General features: G+C 45.9%; 4 non-coding genes across 4 annotated transcripts; all 4 read left to right on the top strand.

Annotated features, from left to right (window-relative positions):
* The first annotated feature begins 10,727 nt into the window (after window positions 1-10,727).
* On the top strand, window positions 10,728-10,800 carry TRNAR-CCU (transfer RNA arginine (anticodon CCU)). Its single transcript has one exon. It is a non-coding gene; the product is annotated as a tRNA-Arg (tRNA).
* Window positions 10,801-11,447: 647 nt separating this feature from the next.
* Window positions 11,448-11,520, top strand: TRNAR-UCG (transfer RNA arginine (anticodon UCG)). The gene has a single exon. It is a non-coding gene; the product is annotated as a tRNA-Arg (tRNA).
* A 795-nt stretch (window positions 11,521-12,315) lies between these two features.
* Window positions 12,316-12,388, top strand: TRNAR-CCU (transfer RNA arginine (anticodon CCU)). The gene has a single exon. It is a non-coding gene; the product is annotated as a tRNA-Arg (tRNA).
* A 647-nt stretch (window positions 12,389-13,035) lies between these two features.
* TRNAR-UCG (transfer RNA arginine (anticodon UCG)) lies at window positions 13,036-13,108 on the top strand. Its single transcript has one exon. It is a non-coding gene; the product is annotated as a tRNA-Arg (tRNA).
* Window positions 13,109-25,000: the final 11,892 nt, after the last annotated feature.

Genomic DNA, 25,000 nt, shown 5'->3' with positions numbered 1-25,000 from the left:
CAACAATGTAACCCCCACAGGAGTCACACGACGTCGAGTCTACAAGATTCCCAAGGTTCGGCGTCGACCGCGAGGAGCGCTACGTCGAGCCTGGAGTTGCAACAGACCCCACAAGTACAGTACCTTGAGAAACGAAGAAAACGATGATCCACGGCGTCGAGATGTCGGCGTCGAGGTCGGCGTCGATCGTGCCTCGGAGTCGGGTCAATCCGCAGCGGCGCCGAGGGATGTCGGGCCGGAGCAGCGCTCACGGCGTCGAGAAGGGCGTCGAGTCGATGCGATCAGCAGCGGCGTCGGGACGGGGTCGCTTGGAGGTAGAGCCGATACTCACTCCTCACTGGCGTCGATACCGGCGTCGAGACGGGGTCACTTGGAGCTGGGGCCGATACCCACTGCTCACTGGCGTTGCTGCTGGCGTCGATCGGGCCCGGCGGCCGGCGTCGAAGGCTCGGGACACTGGAGCCGTTACTCACGATGTCGAGCTGGATTCGGCGGCGTCGGCGGCGTCGAGACTGCAGATTTTCCCTTGTGTACTGGAAACAACACTTTCCAGCAATTCAGCAAATGGTGAAGTCCTTTGGCCCTGTGACTTCAGCAGGAGACTGGCACTCTTCCAGTCCTTGGAGATTTCCTAGCAAGTGTTCAGAGAGTACACACCAAGTTCCTCTCTCCTTGTTCCTTGGCAAAAATAAAGAAGCAGCTTTCAGGTTCCTCCACAGCAAAACAGCACTCTGGCAGAAAGGGGAGGCAAGTCCTTAGATCAGCAGGCTTCTTGTCCTTGGTACAGGTTTCCTTGTCAGAAGTGATCTGAGTTCTTGGTTCAGGGGTCCTTCTCTTATACCCCTTTTTCCCTTTGTTCCCTTTGTCCAAGCAGGGCGATTCCCACCATCTCAGGTTTGTTGTGGGTGTTGCCAGGCAGAGGCACCTGGCCTATTCACTGAGCAGGGCAGAGTCCTCAGCCGCCCAGCAGGAGGCGGAGCCAGTATTGTCACTGGCAGGAGCAGGGCTATCAGTCGCCCAGCAGGAGGCGGAGCCTGTATTGTGTCAGGCAGGGCAGGCTACTCTTCCCTCACTCTATGTGTAAACGCCCCATTCACCCCACACTGACTCACTCAGACCTCTGGGGCCACCCAGCCCCTGACACACACACCAAACCAGCAGAGACCGGTAGATAGTTGGACAAGAAGATAGCCACTTTCTAAAAGTGCTATTTTCAAACATAGAATTTAAAAACCATCCATCCTAAAGGGTGTGTTACTAAATTCTGAGTTCAGGGATACTAAACTCGACATGCTACCATGCTCCCTGAGTCAGATAGATTATAATGGAGTTAATAATCAGTCTGCCCAGTCTGGCCTATTGGAGGCAGGTAGCCCTTCAATAGTGAAAAACGAAAATGGCTGTAATTCACTATTAGGTCATGCCACACACATCAGGGCATGACCTACCTTTTACCAACAATGCACCCTGCCCTAGGGCCTACCATAGAGGTGTCTGAAATGTGGCAAAGTGAAGGTTTAGAGACTGGTAAGTGTGTTTCCTTACCAAGTCGACATGGCAGTCAGGGACTGCACGCAGGCGCTGCGGTGGCAGGCCTGAGTCACATTTTACACGCTGCTTCTGTGGGTGGCACAACCAGTGCTGCAAGCCCACCAGCAGCAGTTAACTTACACGCCCTTGGCACACTCAGTGCACTAGACTAGGGACTGAACAGTAAGTCAACCAAGCCAATCATGGTAACACCAATCAATGTAACAATTTAACATAGGGAGCACTTGCACTGTGGCACTGATCAGCAGTGGCACAGTGCCCAAAGCAATAATCCAGCAAAAACATCGTAAACAGAGGAGGCAAACAGAAAAAAATGGAGGAGAGACTCATGCCAATGATGCCAGGTCTAACACGTGTCCCCTCCAGCTGAAATGTGGGGAGAACTACCCTTCACCCAGGGAGTCCTCATCACTAAGGCGGAAAAATCTGGACAGACCATCAGCATTGGCGTGATCTGTACCAGGGCGGTGTTCCACCGTAAAGTCCATCCCCTGTAGGGAAATGGACCACCTCAACAGCTTTGGGTTCTCACCCCTCATCTGCATTAACCATCTGAGGGGCCTGTGGTCTGTCTGAACCCGGAAGTGAGTCCCAAACAGGTAGGGTCTTAGCTTCTTCAGCGCCCAGACCACAGCAAATGCCTCACGCTCTATAGCACTCCACCTTTGTTCCCTGGGAAGTAACCTCCGGCTGATGAAGGCTACAGGTAAGTCTCGGCCCTCCTCATTCATCTGTGCTGGAACAGCCCCCACACCATGCTCTGAAGCGTCCGTCTGGACAATGAATTCTTTTGAAAAGTCGGGTGCCTGGAGGACCGGTGCTGTACACATTGCAGTTTTCAGGGTGTCAAAGGCTTTCTGACAGGCGTCAGTCCAGATCACAAGTCTCGGCTGCTTCCGGGAAGTCAGCGAGGTCAAGGGGTGCACAATGTTGCCATACCCCTTGACGAACCTCCTGTAGTAACCCGTGAGACCCAAGAAGGCTCTCACCTGAGTCTGGGTTTTGGGCGGTTCCCAAGCCAGGATGGTATCTATCTTGGGTTGCAGGGGGGCCACCTTGCCGCTCCCTACTTGGTGCCCCAAGTACACCACTGAACCCTGCCCAATCTGGCACTTACTAGCCTTGATTGTGAGGCCTGCTCTGCGCAGGGCCAACAACACTTCCTGGAGGTGGCGCAAGTGTTCCTCCCAGCTGGCGCTGAACACTGCTATATCGTCCAGGTAGGCGGCGCTGAAATCTTCCAGCCCGGCCAATACCTGGTTAACCAACCTCTGGAATGTGGCAGGGGCATTCTTCATCCCAAAGGGCATCACACGGAACTGGTAGTGCCCATCTGGTGTGGAGAATGCAGACCTCTCTTTTGCCCCATCAGTCAAGGCGATCTGCCAGTACCCAGACGTTAGATCAAACGTACTAAGGTACCGGGCAGCCCCCAACCGATCGATGAGCTCATCAGCTCTGGGGATGGGGTGCGCGTCAGTCTTGGTGACCGAATTGAGTCCTCGGTAATCCACACAGAACCGAAGTTCTGGTGAAGCACCAGGCGCTGCAGCCTTTGGGACCAAGACCACTGGGCTGGCCCAAGGACTGCTAGAGGACTCAACCACCCCTAAGGCAAACATCTTGGAGACCTCCTCCTTGATGTATGCTCTGACCTTGTCAGTCACCCTGTAGGCCTTGTGCCTCACAGGAGTGCTGTCCCCGGTGTCCACATCATGGACACACCACTGAGTGACACCAGGGATTAAGGAGAACAGATCAGGGAATTGTACCAACAGATGGCGACAATCTTGCTGCTGCTCAGGGGTCAGTGTGTCAGAGAGGACAACACCATCCACTGACCCATCTTTTTCTTTTGCACACAGGAGGTCAGGAAGAGGCTCACTCTCCTCCTCCATCCCAGCATCTGTGGCAAGGAGCATGCCCACTTCGGACCTTTCTAAGTGGGGCTTTAACCGGTTGACATGCAGGACCCTTAAGGGGTTCCTGGGAGATTTCAAGTCCACCAAGTAGGTGACATCGCTCTTCTTCTCCACAACCTCAAATGGTCCAGTCCACCTGTCCTTGAGCGCACAAGGTTCCACAGGGGCCATGACCCAAACTTTCTGACCAGGTTGAAGCTCAACCAGAGTGGCATTCTGATCGTACCACCGCTTCATCTCTTCCTGGCTGGCCTCCAGATTTGCCTGAGCAAGATCTCTGAAGCGCCGAGTCTGGTTCCTAAAGGCCAGCATGTAACTATATACATCCTGGGGAGGTTTCCTGGGAGATTGCTCCCAGCCTTCTTTGACCAGACTCAAAGGTCCTCTTACCGGGTGACCATACAAAAGCTCAAAGGGGCTGAACCCTAGAGACTTCTGTGGCACCTCACGGTAAGCAAACAGCAGGCATGGCAAGAGGACGTCCCATTTACGCCTCATCGGTTCTTCAAGACCCATGATCATGCCTTTTAGGGTCCGGTTGAATCTCTCAACCAGCCCATTACCTTGAGGGTGGTAAGGAGTGGTAAACTTGTAGGTTACCCCACACTCCTTCCACAGAGACTTCATATAATTCGAAATGAAGTTGGTGCCCCGGTCTGACACCACCTCTCTGGGGAACCCCATGCGGGAGAAAACACCCATCAGGGCCCGTCCCACCACGGGGGCCGTCACTGTTCGGAGAGGGATGGCTTCCGGGTACCGGGTGGCATGGTCCACCAAGACCAGGATAAACCTGTTGCCCATGGCTGTCTTGGGGTCCAGTGGCCCCACAATGTCAATTCCCACTCGCTCAAAGGGGGTACTGACGACGGGAAAAGGTTGGAGGGGAGCCTTCTGCTTCCGCCCACTTTTCCCACTTGCCTGGCAAGTTTGACAGGTCCTACAATGGATATCTGAATCCCTTCTCATCTGGGGCCAATAAAAATGGGTGACAAGCCTGTCATAGGTCTTGTCCTGCCCCAGATGTCCAGCTAACGGAACGTCATGAGCCAACCCCAGTAGGAAGGCTCTGAAGCGCTGGGGTACCACCAGCACACGGGCTGACCCAGGTTCAGCAGCCTTAGGCTCGCTATAAAGGAGGTCGTTCTCCCAGTAGACCCAATGTGATCCTGACTGATCACCTGTCGTTTGGGCTGAGGCCTGCTGCCTCATACCCACAAGAGAAGGGCACACTTTCTGCTCAGCACAAAATTCCTCCCTGGAGGGACCACCATCCTGCTGCCAATGGGTCAGCTCGGGCAGGTCTCCCAGTTCGGCCACTTGTTCTCCTGTCGGTTCCAGGGCATCCCCCTCAGGGTCTGCTCCCTCCTGGACCGCGGGAACGATGGGGGACGGTTTCCCGCGCCCCCTGCCTCTTCTCTTCACGGTTGGGACCTGGGCCATACTTTCAGGCTCCGGGCCCCCATCAACACCCTTACTGACTGACATGGACCGGGTGGTCGCACACACCCACTCAGGCAGACCCAACATTTCCAGATGCGCTTTTCTCTCCACCTTAGCCCAAGGGGAGTCCTCCAAATCATTGCCCAGGAGACAATCAACAGGCATGGCGGGCCTCACAGCAACCTGAAGAGTACCTGAGACCCCCCCCCACTCAAAAGGAACTTGAGCTACCTCACACTGACTCTGTGAGTTGTCGGCAGCTACAACGGGGTAGAATGCATGAGGGACCACCTGCTCTCTGGACACCAAGTGACACTTGACAGCTGTCACACTCGCTCCGGTGTCTCTGAGAGCTTCCACCCTATGGCCATTAATGGTCACCCACTGCCTATATTTCTTAGTGTTACTAGGCAGAGGGGTTGGAGGGACCATTTCCACGTCTCCTAAAGAGACCAGGGACATTTCTGCGGGACCCCACCCACCGGGGGCACCCATCTCATCCCCTCCCAGGGCTACACTTGCTACCTGACGAGGGGGTGCACGCGGCGGTGCATTCGAATCCTTCATGGGACACTGGGGATCATAATAACGGTGTCCCACCTGCTTACAGGCATAGCAGGTCATGGGGCCCCTGTGAACAGGTTTACCTGTCGGGGCCTCTGGCTTCTTTACAGGGGGAGGCTGGGAACCCTTCCCTTGGTTCCCTTGGGGACTACTTTGGGGCCCTTTCTGAAACTCCCTCTGTTTACCCCTGTCCCCCCCACTCTTCTGCTGGGGACCCTGCCCACCTTTGGCTGAGTCTCCCACTGGACCCTTGTGGACCCTGGTACTGACCCAGCGGTCCGCCTCCTCAGCAAGTTTTCTAGGGTTAGATAGCTTGCTGTCAACAAGGTGCTGGCGTAGCTCTGGAAAACAGTTATTAGACAAGTGCTCCCAAGCAAACAAATCATAAAGAGCATCATAACTATCAACCTTGCTACCCTTTATCCAACCATCCATGGTTCTGCAGAAAAAAGACACATATTCAACCCACGTAGTACCAGGCAACTTCTTACATTCTCTAAAGGTTTGTCTGTACTTTTCTGGAGTTAAGCCATATCTCAGCATTAAAGCATCTTTCATATGAGTATAAGACATCCTATCCTCAGCAGGAAGGCTCAACAAGGTATCTCTCCCCTCGTTTGTAAAGCGGCTCCACAACCCCGTTCCCCAATCCTTCTCAGGGACCCGGTGGGCCAACAATGCTAACTCATATGCTTTAAACCATTGGCTAATATCTTCATTCTTACTGTAATCCTTGATCACATCTTTAGGAAAATAAAACCTACTTTCTGCAGGCACAGATGGAGTGCTGCCACCAGAGGGATTCAACTCTAAACTCTTAGTTTTAAGCTCCATCTCCCTCACCATCTTCTCACGTTCAAACGCTAATTTCTCTCTCTCAAAATCTAATCTTTTGCTCTCCATTTCAGCTTCTCTCTTGCTTCTTGCATTCTCTAATTCCAACTGCCCTCCTAATTTGAGTTTTGCCATTTCCAACTTGTACCCCCTCTCCTTCTCCCTGTCTTCTAATTCTTCGGGGGAAAGGCTCCTAGAGGACGCACTACTGCCTGGAGATGACACTGGCCCACCTGTGGGCTCTTCCTCTTCCTCTTCTTCTTCCTCTTCCGGTACCACCACCGGATCAGAGGGATTTCTGGCCTCTAACCAGGCCTTCAGCGCTTTGAGGAAGCCCTCTTTCTTTGAGACACCTGTGGTAGGAACTTTAAACTGCTTGCAAAATCCTTTTAGATCTTTTAGCGTGTAGGAATCTATCTTCTCCTTATCAAATTCCCCCACAACATTCTCCACAGGTGTAGCAGCTCCGGCATTCTCCATGGTCAAAACTGGCAGTGTTTAAGAAAATAAGCTCCAGGAAAGCGGAGAACAAAAATAGGATATCCTACCAAACGGACTGTGGCTGCGTTATGGTCTGCTTTCACTATGTAGCGTACACTAATCACTGCACATGAGTCATAAATGCAAAGTTCAAATCCTCACCGCTGACCACCAATGTTAGAACCGGCGGTCTCTAGTTGGCAGAGGTATACACTTCTGACAAATAGGGACCAACCAACTCTAGTCAGGGCAAGGGGATTACACACTCAGATAACCCCTGCTACCCCCTTGGTAGCTTGGCAGAGCAGACAGGCTTATCTCAGAGGCAGTGTGTTAAGCATTTATGACCACATACAGTAATAAAGTGAATACACTACAGATGGACACGACACAGAAGTTATTATAAAAATAGTATTTTTATATAAGGCTTAGCACAAGACCAAATAACGACAAAATATACCACAGACTTAATAAATACTCTTTGGAAGGAAAAATAATAGTTCAAGTAAGGTTTCTTCTTGGCAAATAGTTCTTTAGCAAAGTATTCTTCTGAGCACAGTTCTTTGGCAACAATGTAACCCCCACAGGAGTCACACGACGTCGAGTCTACAAGATTCCCAAGGTTCGGCGTCGACCGCGAGGAGCGCTACGTCGAGCCTGGAGTTGCAACAGACCCCACAAGTACAGTACCTTGAGAAACGAAGAAAACGATGATCCACGGCGTCGAGATGTCGGCGTCGAGGTCGGCGTCGATCGTGCCTCGGAGTCGGGTCAATCCGCAGCGGCGCCGAGGGATGTCGGGCCGGAGCAGCGCTCACGGCGTCGAGAAGGGCGTCGAGTCGATGCGATCAGCAGCGGCGTCGGGACGGGGTCGCTTGGAGGTAGAGCCGATACTCACTCCTCACTGGCGTCGATACCGGCGTCGAGACGGGGTCACTTGGAGCTGGGGCCGATACCCACTGCTCACTGGCGTTGCTGCTGGCGTCGATCGGGCCCGGCGGCCGGCGTCGAAGGCTCGGGACACTGGAGCCGTTACTCACGATGTCGAGCTGGATTCGGCGGCGTCGGCGGCGTCGAGACTGCAGATTTTCCCTTGTGTACTGGAAACAACACTTTCCAGCAATTCAGCAAATGGTGAAGTCCTTTGGCCCTGTGACTTCAGCAGGAGACTGGCACTCTTCCAGTCCTTGGAGATTTCCTAGCAAGTGTTCAGAGAGTACACACCAAGTTCCTCTCTCCTTGTTCCTTGGCAAAAATAAAGAAGCAGCTTTCAGGTTCCTCCACAGCAAAACAGCACTCTGGCAGAAAGGGGAGGCAAGTCCTTAGATCAGCAGGCTTCTTGTCCTTGGTACAGGTTTCCTTGTCAGAAGTGATCTGAGTTCTTGGTTCAGGGGTCCTTCTCTTATACCCCTTTTTCCCTTTGTTCCCTTTGTCCAAGCAGGGCGATTCCCACCATCTCAGGTTTGTTGTGGGTGTTGCCAGGCAGAGGCACCTGGCCTATTCACTGAGCAGGGCAGAGTCCTCAGCCGCCCAGCAGGAGGCGGAGCCAGTATTGTCACTGGCAGGAGCAGGGCTATCAGTCGCCCAGCAGGAGGCGGAGCCTGTATTGTGTCAGGCAGGGCAGGCTACTCTTCCCTCACTCTATGTGTAAACGCCCCATTCACCCCACACTGACTCACTCAGACCTCTGGGGCCACCCAGCCCCTGACACACACACCAAACCAGCAGAGACCGGTAGATAGTTGGACAAGAAGATAGCCACTTTCTAAAAGTGCTATTTTCAAACATAGAATTTAAAAACCATCCATCCTAAAGGGTGTGTTACTAAATTCTGAGTTCAGGGATACTAAACTCGACATGCTACCATGCTCCCTGAGTCAGATAGATTATAATGGAGTTAATAATCAGTCTGCCCAGTCTGGCCTATTGGAGGCAGGTAGCCCTTCAATAGTGAAAAACGAAAATGGCTGTAATTCACTATTAGGTCATGCCACACACATCAGGGCATGACCTACCTTTTACCAACAATGCACCCTGCCCTAGGGCCTACCATAGAGGTGTCTGAAATGTGGCAAAGTGAAGGTTTAGAGACTGGTAAGTGTGTTTCCTTACCAAGTCGACATGGCAGTCAGGGACTGCACGCAGGCGCTGCGGTGGCAGGCCTGAGTCACATTTTACACGCTGCTTCTGTGGGTGGCACAACCAGTGCTGCAAGCCCACCAGCAGCAGTTAACTTACACGCCCTTGGCACACTCAGTGCACTAGACTAGGGACTGAACAGTAAGTCAACCAAGCCAATCATGGTAACACCAATCAATGTAACAATTTAACATAGGGAGCACTTGCACTGTGGCACTGATCAGCAGTGGCACAGTGCCCAAAGCAATAATCCAGCAAAAACATCGTAAACAGAGGAGGCAAACAGAAAAAAATGGAGGAGAGACTCATGCCAATGATGCCAGGTCTAACAATGCTTCCTTTCAGAAGTTTATGAGGGATTAGGTACTTTGAAACTGTCCCGTTTTACTTGTGTACACTTCACAGTCATGTTAGTGTTCTGAAACTGCAAAGTAGTTTTTTAAATGCCTATTTTTGTGAGATGCATTTTCGACCGGCCAGAACATATTCCTTTGGAAAAAATGATTTGAATTGGATTGGTGTGAATCTTGTTTCTAGAGGTGGTGACAGGCTTTCAGCTACTTGAATAGGTCAAGCCAGGATTCATAAAACTTATACAACCTATGTGAGTGTGAAAAATTAGCATATGCAGGAAGGAGCAATTTGTCCTACTTTCAAAACAGTTTCACTCCACGTCTGGAAACTTCCAGAGCTATGTAGAGAATACAAATGAGCTTTAAACTCATGAGGAAAGAGGTTTGTATGGAAAAAGGAAAACAAAAGCATATCGTACTCATAAAATTCTCAATATATAGATTCCAAAAAAGTGCTTCCAGCGAAAAGAGCTGAAAGAACACTATGGGATGTAAACCTGAATACCTTTCAATAATATGTTCTCCATCCATGCATACCACCTACATGATAAAAATCATCTCAAATGGACGGATAACCGCGTGGCCTAATGGATAAGGCGTCTGACTTCGGATCAGAAGATTGAGGGTTCGAGTCCCTTCGTGGTCGTTTTTGGCCAATGGTCACACAATCTGCTTTACATTCAGAGTGGAAAAAGTCTTTTCCAATACTCTTGTAGTCCTCACTTTCTCATTACTAATCATTAATAAAGTGGAGTACATACTGTAAACTCATTCAGGTTGCATCTTCAGTCTAACTACTTGTGCATTTTAGTGGCATTAAAAAGTGCTTCTATGCCGACGCACTGAATATGTAATAGGTTTGCAGAATTTTGACGTGACAGAATGGGTTTTTAGCTTAAGTGTGTGTAGAAGAACTGCAAGGTGTGTGCCTATGTGTGCATAGAGTGGTACATGTGTAAAATCTGTATGATTTGGGCAGTTAAAGTGCTGATTTTGCCTCCGAGTAAGAAAAGTACTACACAAAATGTATGAAGGATCGGCACATTGGCTGCCTTTGCTGATGCCCCCGTTGCCTAATTTGTAGTGCAATGGTTAAGTTGCAGAGTGTGGTTGAACTTGGTTAGGAGACTTAGTGCCTCTTTCCATGTCCTACTGATGATAAGGATGGCTTGATACCATTTTCTAAGCCCAGTATATTGAGAAAAGAAGTAAGTGAAGAAGAAGTGTGGAGTCGAAAGTGGTTCTCCAATTTCTCTCCACTTGCTAAAATTGCAAAGTCTCCATTATAGCATAGAAGAGAGCGTTAAAGTCGGGGATGGAAGAGGATGAAAATGGGAAGTTTACTTATAGAGAGAAGTGAGAAATGCCCTGTGTGCACACACCGGTGTCTGACCATAGAATACATTTAAATAATGTCTCTAGAAAAGAGCTATGCATGTGTGCCTCAGTGGCCTAATGGATAAGGCACTGGTCTCCTAAGCCAGGGATTGTGGGTTCGAGTCCCATCTGAGGTGATAACAAAAATCCTCCCTCTATCTTTTCCAGAAAATTAGGTAGATTTATTACATGCTTCCTCTCAGAAGTTTATGAGGGATTAGTTACTTTGAAACGGTCCCATTTTACTTGTGTACACTTCACAGTCATGTTAGTGTTCTGAAACTGCAAAGTATATTTTTAAATGCCTATTTTTGTGAGATGCATTTTCGACCGGCCAGAACATATTCCTTTGGAAAAAATGATTTGAATTGGATTGGTGTGAATCTTGTTTCTAGAGGTGGTGACAGGCTTTCAGCTACTTGAATAGGTCAAGCCAGGATTCATAAAACGTATACAACCTATGTGAGTGTGAAAAATTAGCATATGCAGGAAGGAGCAATTTGTCCTACTTTCAATACAGTTTCACTCCACATCTGGAATCTTCCAGAGCTATGTAGAGAATACAAATGAGCTTTAAACTCATGAAGAAAGAGGTTTGTATGCAAAAAGGAAAACAAAAGCATATCGTACTCATAAAATACTCAATATATAGATTCCAAAAAAGTGCTTCCAGCGAAAAGAGCTGAAAGAACACTATGGGATGTAAACCTGAATACCTTTCAATAATATGTTCTCCATCCATGCATACCACCTACATGATAAAAATCATCTCAGGTGAACGGATGACCGCGTGGCCTAATGGATAAGGCGTCTGACTTCGGATCAGAAGTTTGAGGGTTCGAGTCCCTTCGTGGTCATTTTTGGCCAATGGTCACACAATCTGCTTTACATTCAGAGTGGAAAAAGTCTTTTCCAATACTCTTGTAGTCCTCACTTTCTCATTACTAATCATTAATAAAGTGGAGTACATACTGTAAACTCATTCAGGTTGCATCTTCAGTCTAACTACTTGTGCATTATAGTGGCATTAAAAAGTGCTTCTATGCCGACGCACTGAATATGTAATAGGTTTGCAGAATTTTGACGTGACAGAATGGGTTTTTAGCTTAAGTGTGTGTAGAAGAACTGCAAGGTGTGTGCCTATGTGTGCATAGAGTGCTACATGTGTAAAGTCTGTATGATTTGGGCAGTTAAAGTGCTGATTTTGCCTCCGAGTAAGAAAAGTACTACAAAAAATGTATAAAGGATCGGCACATTGGCTTCCTTTGCTGATGCCCCCGTTGCCTAATTTGTAGTGCAATGGTTAAGTTGCAGAGTGTGGTTGAACTTGGTTAGGAGACTTGGTGCCTCTTTCCGTGTCCTGCTGATGATAAGGATGGCTTGATACCATTTTCTAAGCCCAGTATATTGAGAAAAGAAGTAAGTGAAGAAGAAGTGTGGAGTCGAAAGTGGTTCTCCAATTTCTCTCCACTTGCTAAAATTGCAAAGTCTCCATTATAGCATAGAAGAGAGCGTTAAAGTCGGGGATGGAAGAGGATGAAAATGGGAAGTTTACTTATAGAGAGAAGTGAGAAATGCCCTGTGTGCACACACCGGTGTCTGACCATAGAATACATTTAAATAATGCCTCTAGAAAAGAGCTATGCATGTGTGCCTCAGTGGCCTAATGGATAAGGCACTGGCCTCCTAAGCCAGGGATTGTGGGTTCAAGTCCCATCTGAGGTGATAACAAAAATCCTCCCTCTTTCTTTTCCAGAAAATTAGGTAGATTTATTACATGCTTCCTCTCAGAAGTTTATGAGAGATTAGGTACTTTGAAACTGTCCCGTTTTACTTGTGTACACTTCACAGTCATGTTAGTGTTCTGAAACTGCAAAGTAGATTTTTAAATGCCTATTTATGTGAGATGCATTTTCGACCGGCCAGAACATATTCCTTTGGAAAAAATGATTTGAATTGGATTGGTGTGAATCTTGTTTCTAGAGGTGGTGACAGGCTTTCAGCTACTTGAATATGTCAAGCCAGGATTCATAAAACTTATACAACCTATGTGAGTGTGAAAAATTAGCATATGCAGGAAGGAGCAATTTGTACTACTTTCAAAACAGTTTCACTCCACGTCTGGAAACGTCCAGAGCTATGTAGAGCATACAAATGAGCTTTAAACTCATGAGGAAAGAGGTTTGTATGCAAAAAAGAAAACAAAAGCATATCGTACTCATAAAATTCTCAATATATTGATTCCAAAAAAGTGCTTCCAGCGAAAAGACCTGAAAGAACACTATGGGATGTAAACCTGAATACCTTTCAATAATATGTTCTCCATCCATGCATACCACCTACATGATAAAAATCATCTTAGGTGAACGGATGACCGCGTGGCCTAATTGATAAGGCGTCTGACTTCGGATCAGAAGATTGAGGGTTCGAGTCCCTTCGTGGTCATTTTTGGCCAATGGTCACACAATCTGCTTTACATTCAGAGTGGAAAAAGTCTTTTCCAATACTCTTGTAGTCCTCACTTTCTCATTACTAATCATTAATAAAGTGGAGTGCATACTGTAAACTCATTCAGGTTGCATCTTCAGTCTAACTACTTGTGCATTTTAGTGGCATTAAAAAAAAAGTGCTTCTATGCCGACGCACTGAATATGTAATAGGTTTGCAGAATTTTGACGTGACAGAATGGGTTTTTAGCTTAAGTGTGTGTAGAAGAACTGCAAGGTGTGTGCCTATGTGTGCATAGAGTGCTACATTGGTAAAATCTGTATGATTTGGGCAGTTAAAGTGCTGATTTTGCCTCCGAGTAAGAAAAGTACTACACAAAATGTATAAAGGATCGGCACATTGGCTGCCTTTGCTGATGCCCCCGTTGCCTAATTTGTAGTGCAATGGTTAAGTTGCAGAGTGTGGTTGAACTTGGTTAGGAGACTTGGTGCCTCTTTCCGTGTCCTTATGATGATAAGGATGGCTTGATACCATTTTCTAAGCCCAGTATATTGAGAAAAGAAGTAAGTGAAGAAGAAGTGTGGAGTCGAAAGTGGTTCTCCAATTTCTCACAACTTGCTAAAATTGCAAAGTCTCCATTATAGCATAGAAGAGAGCGTTAAAGTCGGGGATGGAAGAGGATGAAAATGTGAAGTTTACTTATAGAGAGAAGTGAGAAATGCCCTGTGTGCACACGCCGGTGTCTGACATAGAATACATTTAAATAATGTCTCTAGAAAAGAGCTATGCATGTGTGCCTCAGTGGCCTAATGGATAAGGCACTGGCCTCCTAAGCCAGGGATTGTGGGTTCGAGTCCCATCTGCGGTGATAACAAAAATCCTCCCTCTATCTTTTCCAGAAAATTAGGTAGATTTATTACATGCTTCCTCTCAGAAGTTTATGAGGGATTAGTTACTTTGAAACGGTCCCATTTTACTTGTGTACACTTCACAGTCATGTTAGTGTTCTGAAACTGCAAAGTATATTTTTAAATGCCTATTTTTGTGAGATGCATTTTCGACCGGCCAGAACATATTCCTTTGGAAAAAATGATTTGAATTGGATTGGTGTGAATCTTGTTTCTAGAGGTGGTGACAGGCTTTCAGCTACTTGAATAGGTCAAGCCAGGATTTGTGGTAAATAATTTAATTACCGGGACTTAATTTGATACAGAAACATAATAAAATAGCTCAGTAAATAAGAGGCAGAATCCGTGGTATTAGAGGTTCGGAATGGGCTTTATTCCAATGGTCGATTATAATCGGTTGCTCCAAGTTCCATCACCACGGGGGTTCAGGAAGTGAAGTACATACATTATTGACAAGAAATGACTTTTATAGAACATACATTACAATGAAGCGAATGCGGCAGGCGTAACAATTGATAAGGAAAATGACGATTCATATGCGTAACCGAAAATGGGCGTAATAAGGAGTAAAAAGGAACATAATTGGTTATGATGTCATATATAGGTGGATCTATAAGATAATACTTGGCATAGATGCGCGCGCAGCAGCATGACGTGTGATTGACGTGCAACTCGGGGGTGAAGGGGACTTGACATTTAGCTCTACATGTGGAGACAAAAAGTCTGGGGGGTCAAGTCAACCTAATCCCAAATCATATCTAACATCCTATGTTTAAAGAACTATGTTATCCACAAAAGAAGGACTCTCGGACAGAATCTATTCTATACTGACTGTGCGTGCGTGTACAAGCGTCTAAGTGTCTACACTAAATGCGAGGGGGTAGGAATATTCCATGGTAACAGGGCTATGAATTACTTGCATAAAGACAGAGAGGCCGAGCCTTTGCTCGGTAGCTGGAGGAATGTTTACTTAAACTACTAGACAGGAATGCATCGGCTGAGGAGCGAAGCAGATAACTCGAAGGTGAAATACAGTTCTTGGCAGAGAATAGGCTGATGTCAGGCTTCGTGAGCCGCGCAGAGAATGAGACAAAGTTCATGGTCACAGATGCAGGCTCAGACTGGAGTTTTCAGAGCCAGAAGGCAAGAAGAGTTTGATGACAGAATCAGGGCCTACTTGCCTGGACTGTAAAATGGCATAAGTGAACCATATAAAGCCGGTGGCCTTTCATATTTAGGAATGAAATATCCGACCTATTCATGGCGGATCTGACAGAGGACATGTTGACGGTGGACGCACATGTGTTTGCGTCTTCATAACTGGAACTGGAGGGAACATACATGTACTTGTGATTCATACATGAAACCGTTGGGGTCCAAGATAGGGGACATAACTGATCAGAAAAATCCATATTTCCACATTCCCTCCTTGTCCCCTACTTGCCCGTTAAGAGATATCAATCTTCATCAATCCATTGATCTGTTCATATAACATCATTTGTTCTTCTTTCTTCTTCCGTGACGAATGAAATCTTGGTGGTGGAATACACGATGTGGCACACAGACCACAGATCGCTGGTCCACATTGTAGACATAGACAGCAACTGAATAGTATGAGAAGGCCAATACCTAGGAAGGATAGAACTCTCCATCCCCAGGCTGATATCACACTCCAAAACCAACCGGACCAAGTCCAAGTGCCTGGGTTCTGGTGTATCTGGCTTACAATCTTATGAAGGCGAGTTATGGCTTTATATACAGATGGCGAATTTTCTGGTATGAATACGCAGCAGCTTGATCCGATGACCCTACAAGCTCCGCCCCTATCAGCCAGGATGACGTCAAGGACAAGACGATTTTGAAGCACAACAATCCGCATAGCAGACTGCTCTTCTGTTAAATTGCCTAAGGCGGAAATAGTTTCATTCACTACTGCTTCAAGGGTTCTAGTTAATCTATGTATCAGCTTACTATTAGTAACAGTACCTATATAGGGAAAGATGCCTTTATTAAAATCTACATACTTGTCCCATGCCGTCTCAGTATAATCGACAATTGGGAGATCTCTCCGCTCTCTGTTGTGTACTAAATGAATATTTCTATAATAATCAGGAGGAGCTAGGAGAACAGGTGGCAAAAGGAATGCAATGTAGCAGGTACCATCCCAATCTAGAGGTAGACGCATATATGCAGTCTGACCACATATAAAGTAGGAGTGGCGAGAAGCTCTAAATGAAGATTTGCCTTGATCACTGAATTCTACTATAGTAGTGCATTTACTATGGCCCATATGTATGGAACCAACTTTTCTTACACACAATTCACCCTTCGCTGGGAATACTGACATGGTGGGTAAAACTAGTTCAACTTCGGATTCGACATTTAGAATCATGAGATTAGGTGTAAATTTACCTAATCCATATACTTCATTTTCTAGATCAGTTCCTGTTCCTTTGGGGCGACCCTCCTTGTCAGGGGAACAGACTTTGAATAAAACTAGGTTCAGATTTCCCCATACCCAATGGTCTTGATAAACTGCTGTGTCTGAGTCTATGGAATTGATTAAACTAAACCATGCTCCACAGGAGCCATTATGTGTAAACGGATGTGGAAAGAAAGGCAGGACTCCTTCATAATTCTGATAGGGAGGGAGCCGGCCACACACCCAACAATTAGTGGCATTACTAGTCTGATGGGAATGATGTAACATACTAATGAAAGTGTTATTGCGCAGCGCAAGTCTATAAGACAATTCATGCGGGGGTAGGTCACTAAAAGAATGTTCAGCAGTAACATTGTAAACATTTCTGGCAATAGGGTAATATATGTGCAACAATATACTTGCAGTAATTATTAAAAGACTTAAGAAAAACAAGATTAATAATGTCACTATGCAATGACTACGCAGTGATTTACAATACGCCTGTCGTTTCAACATTTTTCGTGATTTTCCATGATTCAGGTCTAAGGGATACATGTCGGAGACAGATTCAACCGCTTCACCTTGGAGAGGACTTAAACAATCAAATCGTCCGACGGTCTAGGCCTGAGTTTTAGTTTATAGAGTTCCTGACGGTTGGCCTCAGCCAAAGGTAGTTTTGAGTCAATGGGTGAAGACACACGAGGTGGGCTGTTTACATCTGAAGGAAGTCCATGAAATTTCTTGATATGACTTGAATAAATCCAACCTTTTCTGCCCTCGATCTTCACGGCTGTTCTTGTGGTCAGCAGGACCAACTTGGGTGACTTCCACCTGGGTTCCAGCTGAGTCTTTCGGTCAAAATTCCTCACAAGAACGAGGTCTCCCGGAACTACGTCATGGGGTTTCACCTCAGTGTTGTCGGGAAAGGCTGCAGCTACCTGTGAACGACAAGATTGTAGTGCAGACATCAAGGAAGCCAAATAATCTGTCAGCATATTACAGTCAATATCAGTTATTTTGCGTGGTATGGGCGTCCCCCACATATTTGGTGGTCTGCCGAAGATCACCTCATACGGGGATAGCCCTGTTCGAGAGTGTGCTACCATTCTCATGTAAAAGAGTGCAACTGGTAATGCTACTACCCAGTCGACACCTTTCTCTCTGCATATTTTGGACAATCTGATTTTCAGTATCTGATTATGTCTTTCTACGAGACCTGCTGCTTCGGGGTGTCGGACACAGTGGAATTTCCACTGATATCCTAACAGAAGTGAAACATGTTTCATTAATTCGGATGAGAACGGCTGGCCGTTATCTGAGTGAACAACACGTGGTAAACCGTATCGTGGGAAGAATTCTCGAACCAACTGTTTGGCAGTAGTCGGGGCAGTGTAATCTGAAACCGGGTATGCCTCTGTCCAACGGGAAAGAGCGCAGACAACTACGAGAACATATTTGAATCCTCGACATCGTTCCATCTGGATATAATCCATCTGGAGTACTTCAAAAGGGTGATTAGGAGGATGAAATCCACCTTGTTCTACGGGAACGCTTTTTCCTGGGTTGAACTGGCAACAGATCATACAGGTACGAACTTTTTGTTTGGCTGCTGCTCGCAAATGTTTATTGAACCAAATGTGTTGAATGCTGTCTAGCATAGCTTTTTCTCCGAGGTGTGCTGGACTATGTATAGTGTTAACTATAACTTGGACCATTGAATCAGGAAGGAACCACACAGACTTTTCCTTCATCATCCATCCTTGGTCCGTTTGGATCCCTCCTAATTCAGTCCATTTCTTTATTTCGTCTGGTGTAGCATGTGTCTGTATGTCAATTACGTCAAGAGTAGGATCTTTAACTGTCATACAATGTGTCGGCATCTGGACTATTGTCTTTGTCATGTCGGAGGTTTGAGTTTGAGCAGTCTGTTTAGCTGTTCTGTCGGCTAGATCATTTCCTTGAGAAATGATATCAGTGACCTTCGTATGAGCCTTACATTTCATAATTGATATTGCAGTGGGTAGATGTATTGCATCTAATAAGGCATGAATGAGGGGTCCGTGCTGAATGTGGGCACCGTGGGAAGTTAAATAACCTCTCTCTCGCCACAGCACGCCGAAGTCATGTACAACTCCGAATGCATAACGTGAATCAGTGTATATGTTGACTTTTTTATTTGTGGCTTGAATACAGGCTTGAGTCAGAGCGATAAGCTCTGCGGCTTGAGCTGACAAGATATTTATGCGATCAGTTTCAATTATTTCAGTGTCTGTTGTGACTGCGTAAGCAGCCACTAACTCTCCTGTACTTGTTCTCATACATGAACCATCTACATACAATGTCAGGTCTGGGTCTGACAATGGAACATCGGTTAAGTCTTGTCTAGGTTTCGTCGTTATTGTAATAACTTCAATACAGTCATGGGCTAGTGGGTCTGTTCCGATTACAGGTAAAAGTGTGGCAGGATTCAATGTGTTACAACGTCTGATTTCTATATGTGGCTGAAACAATGTTAGTTCATACCCAGTGAGTCGCGCAATAGTCAAGTGTTGTGTTTGCGTTCTGTTTACAAGAACCTCTACTGCATGTGGTACTTGAACTGTCAATGGATGTCCTAACACTATGGCGTTGCTCTGTCTTATTGCTAAAGCTGTCGCTGCTACTGATTTTAGGCATGCAGGCAAAGCCTGAGCTACGGGATCTAATGTACTAGAAAAATAAGCACATGGTTTGTGTGCTCCTGCTTGTTCCTGTGTGAGTACTGACAAGGCAGTACCTTCGCGTTCTGTAACAAAGAGTGTAAACTGTTTTCTGTAACATGGCGTTGCTAAAACAGGTGCTTGACATAAAGCTTTCTTTAGGCTTTCAAAAGCTTGTGTATGTTCCTGAGTCCAAGGGAGAACAGTCGATGTGGCTGCCTCCTGTGTTGTCAACTGAATGAGTGGTTTTGCTAGAAATGCATACTGAGGGATCCACTGCCTGCAATATGAAGTGAGGCCTATGAAAGCCCGCACCTCCTTTTGTGTCTTGGGTATTGGCATGTTAGCTATTAACTGAATGCGGTCGGGTGTAAGCTGCCTTCCCTCCTTGGACAGCGAGTGTCCAAGATAAATAACTCGCTGGACACAGAATTGCAGCTTAGAAGGGGACACCTTGTGCCCCTTTTCGGCTAAAAATTGTAAAACTGTCAGTGATGCTTTCTCACATTCGGGTTCGCTTCTCGCGGTGATCAGTAGATCATCGACATATTGAAGCAGAGCAGTGTTAACTGGCATGTGGATACTGTCGAGTTCTCGTTTCAGTGCTTGGCTATAGATGCTGGGGCTTTCTGTAAATCCTTGAGGTGCGCGTGAGAATTTAAAGCTACGCCCATTTAAACTAAATCCGAACAAATATTGGCTTTCCGGATCTATTGGGACGCTGAAAAAGGCATTCTTGAGATCAATTACAGTAAAGAATGTTGCTTCGGAATCAATAGCTGTCAGTAATGACGAGATATCTGGGACCACAGGAAATTGTGGCACAATGCATTTGTTTAATTCACGCAGATCAATAACCAATCGATATACTGGCGGGGCCTTTGGATCTGTTCGTTTAAGAATCGGAATTATCGGTGAATTACATACATTGGAGTCTGTTTCCACAACTACTCCTTGGGCAATGAGCTCGTCAATGATTTGTAGTAAAGCCACTACAGCATCTGGTGGTAACTTGTATTGTCGCATTCGTGGTAGTACCACTCCTGCTTTCAGAGTGACTCGATATGGTGTAATATTCATGCAACCAACATCAGTAGGGCCTTGTGCCCATAGATGTACAGGTAAAATCTGCAGTCGGGGATCCATGTCTCTAGACACATAGTGACCTTTAAAATCACGTAAAAACAATCTTACTCCTTCCGGAGAACAACATATTATAGCTCCTAGAGCTTTCAGTGTTTTTATTCCTAACAAGTTTTCTGGACATGATTTAGTAAGCAATAAATCTGTAGTTCGGGTCAAAGGTCCTATCGTAAGTGGAAGAGGCTGTGACACTTCATTAACAATAGGTTTTCCTGAAAAACCAAGGGAAATATTCTGTGAGCCTGAGAGGGGTGCCCCTGGAACTTCACTACGTTTTATGGTTGTTCGACTTGCCCCTGTATCGAGTAAACATTTTCTGTCTTGGCCTAATAATTCACTATGTACATAAGGTCCTTCTTGATCTACAGGGATCTCGATAAGGGGTAAGTCAACTTCCCTCTCTAGGCTTGTTCATGCGTATCGTTGATAATCAGGATAGTCGTACTGTGCGGTCTGGTACAGTTGTCGTGTCGTGGTTTGTGTGGCAGCAACGGGCAGCGCTGGTGCAGCTGGCACAAACTGTATAGATTGTGGTGGAGCTGGCATGGACTGTGCATGCTGCGGGGCTCCTTGTTCATTCTGATCCTGTCTAGGTGGCCGTGGTCTTTCTTTTGTATTACCTATGGCGATATTATGTTTCAAAACTGGACAATCGTGTACATAATGACCTGGCTTTTTACAATAGTTGCATGTCCCTTTTACAGGTCCTGTTGAATCACTGGAATGTGTCGTACCCTTTTTATGTCCTTCAGCTGGAACTGTCTGGGAAACTAGCATTTTCATTTTCGTGTCTTTCATGCGTCTGTGTTCATGTTCTTGTTCCTCTCTAATTCTATTGTGATGGTACTGTAACATTTGTAACATTTGTGATGGAGTGTTACCTTGCCAGGTACTCTCGAATTTTAATACTCTATTCTTTACTTGGGGCAGGGCATTTTCTACTAATTTTGTTACAAACAGATGCGGGTATGATTCGCTACTTGCTTTTATGCCACTATTTATACCAAAACATTTTTCAAATCGGGCATAGTAATCACTAGTGTCTTCATCTTGCTTCTGCTTACAGGCTGAAATTGTACCCCAATCTTCCTTTTTCGTAGTTAATAAACGTGGCAGTACCTGTACTAATAAACCTGGTAGCGCTTTAGTTTTATCACCAAGTCCTGCTCCTGCAGTTCGGGCCTTCTCTTCCGCTTCTAATACTGACCATTCTATCTTTTGGTCTCCTACCTCCCACTCTTTTTCCCTGAGTTTCTCATAAATGCCAGCAGGCATCAATACCTTTAATATTGTCATAATGTCGGGATAGGTATACTCTCCCATGAGTAACATGTCTTTAATTTCTCGGTGAAAACCCGCTGGATCTTTGTCATGACTGGGTACCACTTTCTTCATTTCTAACAATTCTATTTTCGATATGGGCGTATATACAAATACGCGTTTAAACTCGTTGTCCTCGCCTTTTATTGGGTGCACTTCTCGTAAGGGATTTTGTCTATCCATGTAATACGTGGTTCTTTCCTTGATGGGCAATGAGACACGTTCTGAACATACAAAAAGAATATACTGCTTTCTTGATTCTAGAATTTCTTTAATTAATTTAGTACCTGAACCTCTCCATCTATTCATGAGCAATTCAGTCAATATGTCAGGTAAGGGACCAGGGTCCGAATGCTGACTCCGATATAGTATAATGAGTTGTTGAATCATATAAATCCCAGCTAACCGCTGTTCATCTGGGGTGAGATTCAAAAATGTGCGTGCTACTGTATCATCACTATATTTTCCGGGACTGTCCACCCAATGGACAGCTGACCTAGCTAAATCTTGTTCATCCATAGAATCGAGAAAATGATAACCCCTTCGTTCTCGGAGTAGTTTGTCGGCGGCTTGGAACGAATGCTCGTTAGACCTTATATTAATTATAGGTATTTGGAAATTCCTGTTATTATCTGAACATATCGGACGTATCGGGTCAATAAGACATCTATTACTATTACAAGATCTTCCTCTACCTACATAGGCTATGGTGTCTGACTGTCCTGCGGGCAGTCCTGACCCTTCCTCCTCGCTTTGTTCGAACTGGTCTACCGCTAATCTTTCTTCATGTAGACGTTCTATTTCTTTACGGATCTTTCGGCACATGGCTATTATACAATTTTGCTTATCATGTCTACCTTCTGATATATTCTGGCTCCATCTGGTAAGAATTTGCATTGCTTCCGGGTCTACCCCCGGTCGGTCTTGATTTCTGATCACACAATTTATGAGGAAACGTAACAGTTCCCCCTGTATCTCCACTTTCTGGTATTCCATAGCTCTGTTAATACATTCTGAATCTCGCCCTGTTTGGACAAAATGATATATTTTATCTAGATGCGCAGTCATTCCTGGTAACTTCCCTAAATACACTGCGGCTCGTCTGATACGCAATGATGCCAGGGTCATTTCGTCCTCTTTACCGGGCACAGGGTCATATCTACAATCTACAAGAAGTTCCTTAAGCGTACGGGCATTTATGAGTTTGGGGGTACGTGAATGTGCTGACTCTTGAAAGGTAAGTTTATTTATTCTGGGTGGCGTAGAAAAAATATTGGTAGCACCTCCCGTAGCCCCATCTGGGGTGTCGGGTGTGAAAGGGTTCGTTGAACGTGACACAGCAACTATAGGTGTGGACACAGCTATAGAAGTAGCTGTAGGAACAGATGCAGAAACAGATGTGCTTGCCGGAACTTGTGACTCGATCTGTTGCTGTAGGGATACGGGTACTGGATCTTGGCGTTGAACCTCCCTGGTATGCGGTCTATTTGTGGCGGAATTAGCATATTCGGGAGCTGCGTCATCTAAATATGAGGAAAGAAAAACATCTTCTGCGGTTCTAGGATGCCCCTTAGGATGTACCTTTATTGGGAATAATGGGGGTGGCAAGTCTTTCGGTATTTCTGGAGTAGCTTTAGGTAATCCTTCGGCCAGAAGGGGATACATACCATTCATAAGGGCATTTCTTTGTCTGTCTACTTGTTCTGATTTCACTCGGATACCTTCTTCAATTAATAAATTTTCTCGAACTTTATTTGAACTCTCTTTATTCTTTTCTTCCTGTCGGAGTGCTTTTTCTGTACGTCTATGAGATTCTTTACGCCATAACTCAACGGCGTCTTTCTGTGACTGTCTGACTTTCCTTTTCCATAACTCTTATTCTACTTTCATGATGCACTCTGCATCCCAGGTTCCCGCTGTGGGCCACCTCTGACTTTCTGGTAATTCCTTGGTGTAGTCTACCCATAAATCAAGAAATAATATAGCGTCTAAGCCATGTTTATGATACATGAAGTACCCTGGAGTGTCCCTAGGAGGAATAGGAACGGCTTCTTCGAGTACCCCTTTTCTTGTAGTGATCTGTCTTAGTTTCGAAAAGAGCGGCATATTGAGAACTGATCTGATACTTGATTTTGAACAAACTTAATACAGTAAACACGATAATGAACAGTCATTCATACCACGATATTCAGAACGTACTTAAAACATTTAACATTTAACATTTACCTGAGCAATCAAAAATGATGACGGTCTAAGGAAAACTTAAACACAAAAACATAATATTCGACTTTAACTGATTTATTCTGAATTTATATACTTGATATACTAGATATACTGCTAAACAGTACAGATGCACTGCTGAAACAGTGCAGACCGGATTTGTGTACCCAAACCCGTCTTGACCGGCACAACCTATGTGCACGTCAGAAATGCCTCCCCAGTAATGGTACTCACCGGGTAGCTTCGGAAACGGAAGGCCTCGGAAACTGAACTGAACTTGAACTGGACTGGACTCGACTCGACTCGTCGGAAACTGGACTCGACTTCGAACTGGTGGGCCTCTGTATACCTCGGATCTTGCTCTCTCAGCTAGGCTCTGGTCGGGATACTTCGCACTTCTCACCGCCTCGTCTGGGTGTTGATCGCAGCCTCAGTCGCCCCCGCTTGACCGGAGGGAGATACAGGAAATCCTGCTGGTACGCGTTATTGTCCGTCCAGCTGTGGCAGGAGACCGGGCCTGCAACTCACCGCCGGCGCGTGAGATGAGAAAGTGTCCCTGTTCGGGCGCCATTCATGTGGTAAATAATTTAATTACCGGGACTTAATTTGATACAGAAACATAATAAAATAGCTCAGTAAATAAGAGGCAGAATCCGTGGTATTAGAGGTTCGGAATGGGCTTTATTCCAATGGTCGATTATAATCGGTTGCTCCAAGTTCCATCACCACGGGGGTTCAGGAAGTGAAGTACATACATTATTGACAAGAAATGACTTTTATAGAACATACATTACAATGAAGCGAATGCGGCAGGCGTAACAATTGATAAGGAAAATGACGATTCATATGCGTAACCGAAAATGGGCGTAATAAGGAGTAAAAAGGAACATAATTGGTTATGATGTCATATATAGGTGGATCTATAAGATAATACTTGGCATAGATGCGCGCGCAGCAGCATGACGTGTGATTGACGTGCAACTCGGGGGTGAAGGGGACTTGACATTTAGCTCTACATGTGGAGACAAAAAGTCTGGGGGGTCAAGTCAACCTAATCCCAAATCATATCTAACATCCTATGTTTAAAGAACTATGTTATCCACAAAAGAAGGACTCTCGGACAGAATCTATTCTATACTGACTGTGCGTGCGTGTACAAGCGTCTAAGTGTCTACAC

This window comes from Triturus cristatus, chromosome 4_1 (genome assembly GCF_964204655.1).
Source record: "Triturus cristatus chromosome 4_1, aTriCri1.1, whole genome shotgun sequence".
NCBI classification, from domain to species: domain Eukaryota; kingdom Metazoa; phylum Chordata; class Amphibia; order Caudata; family Salamandridae; genus Triturus; species Triturus cristatus.
Note: the sequence above shows the minus strand (reverse complement) of the source record. Positions and strands in the feature narration are given on the sequence as shown.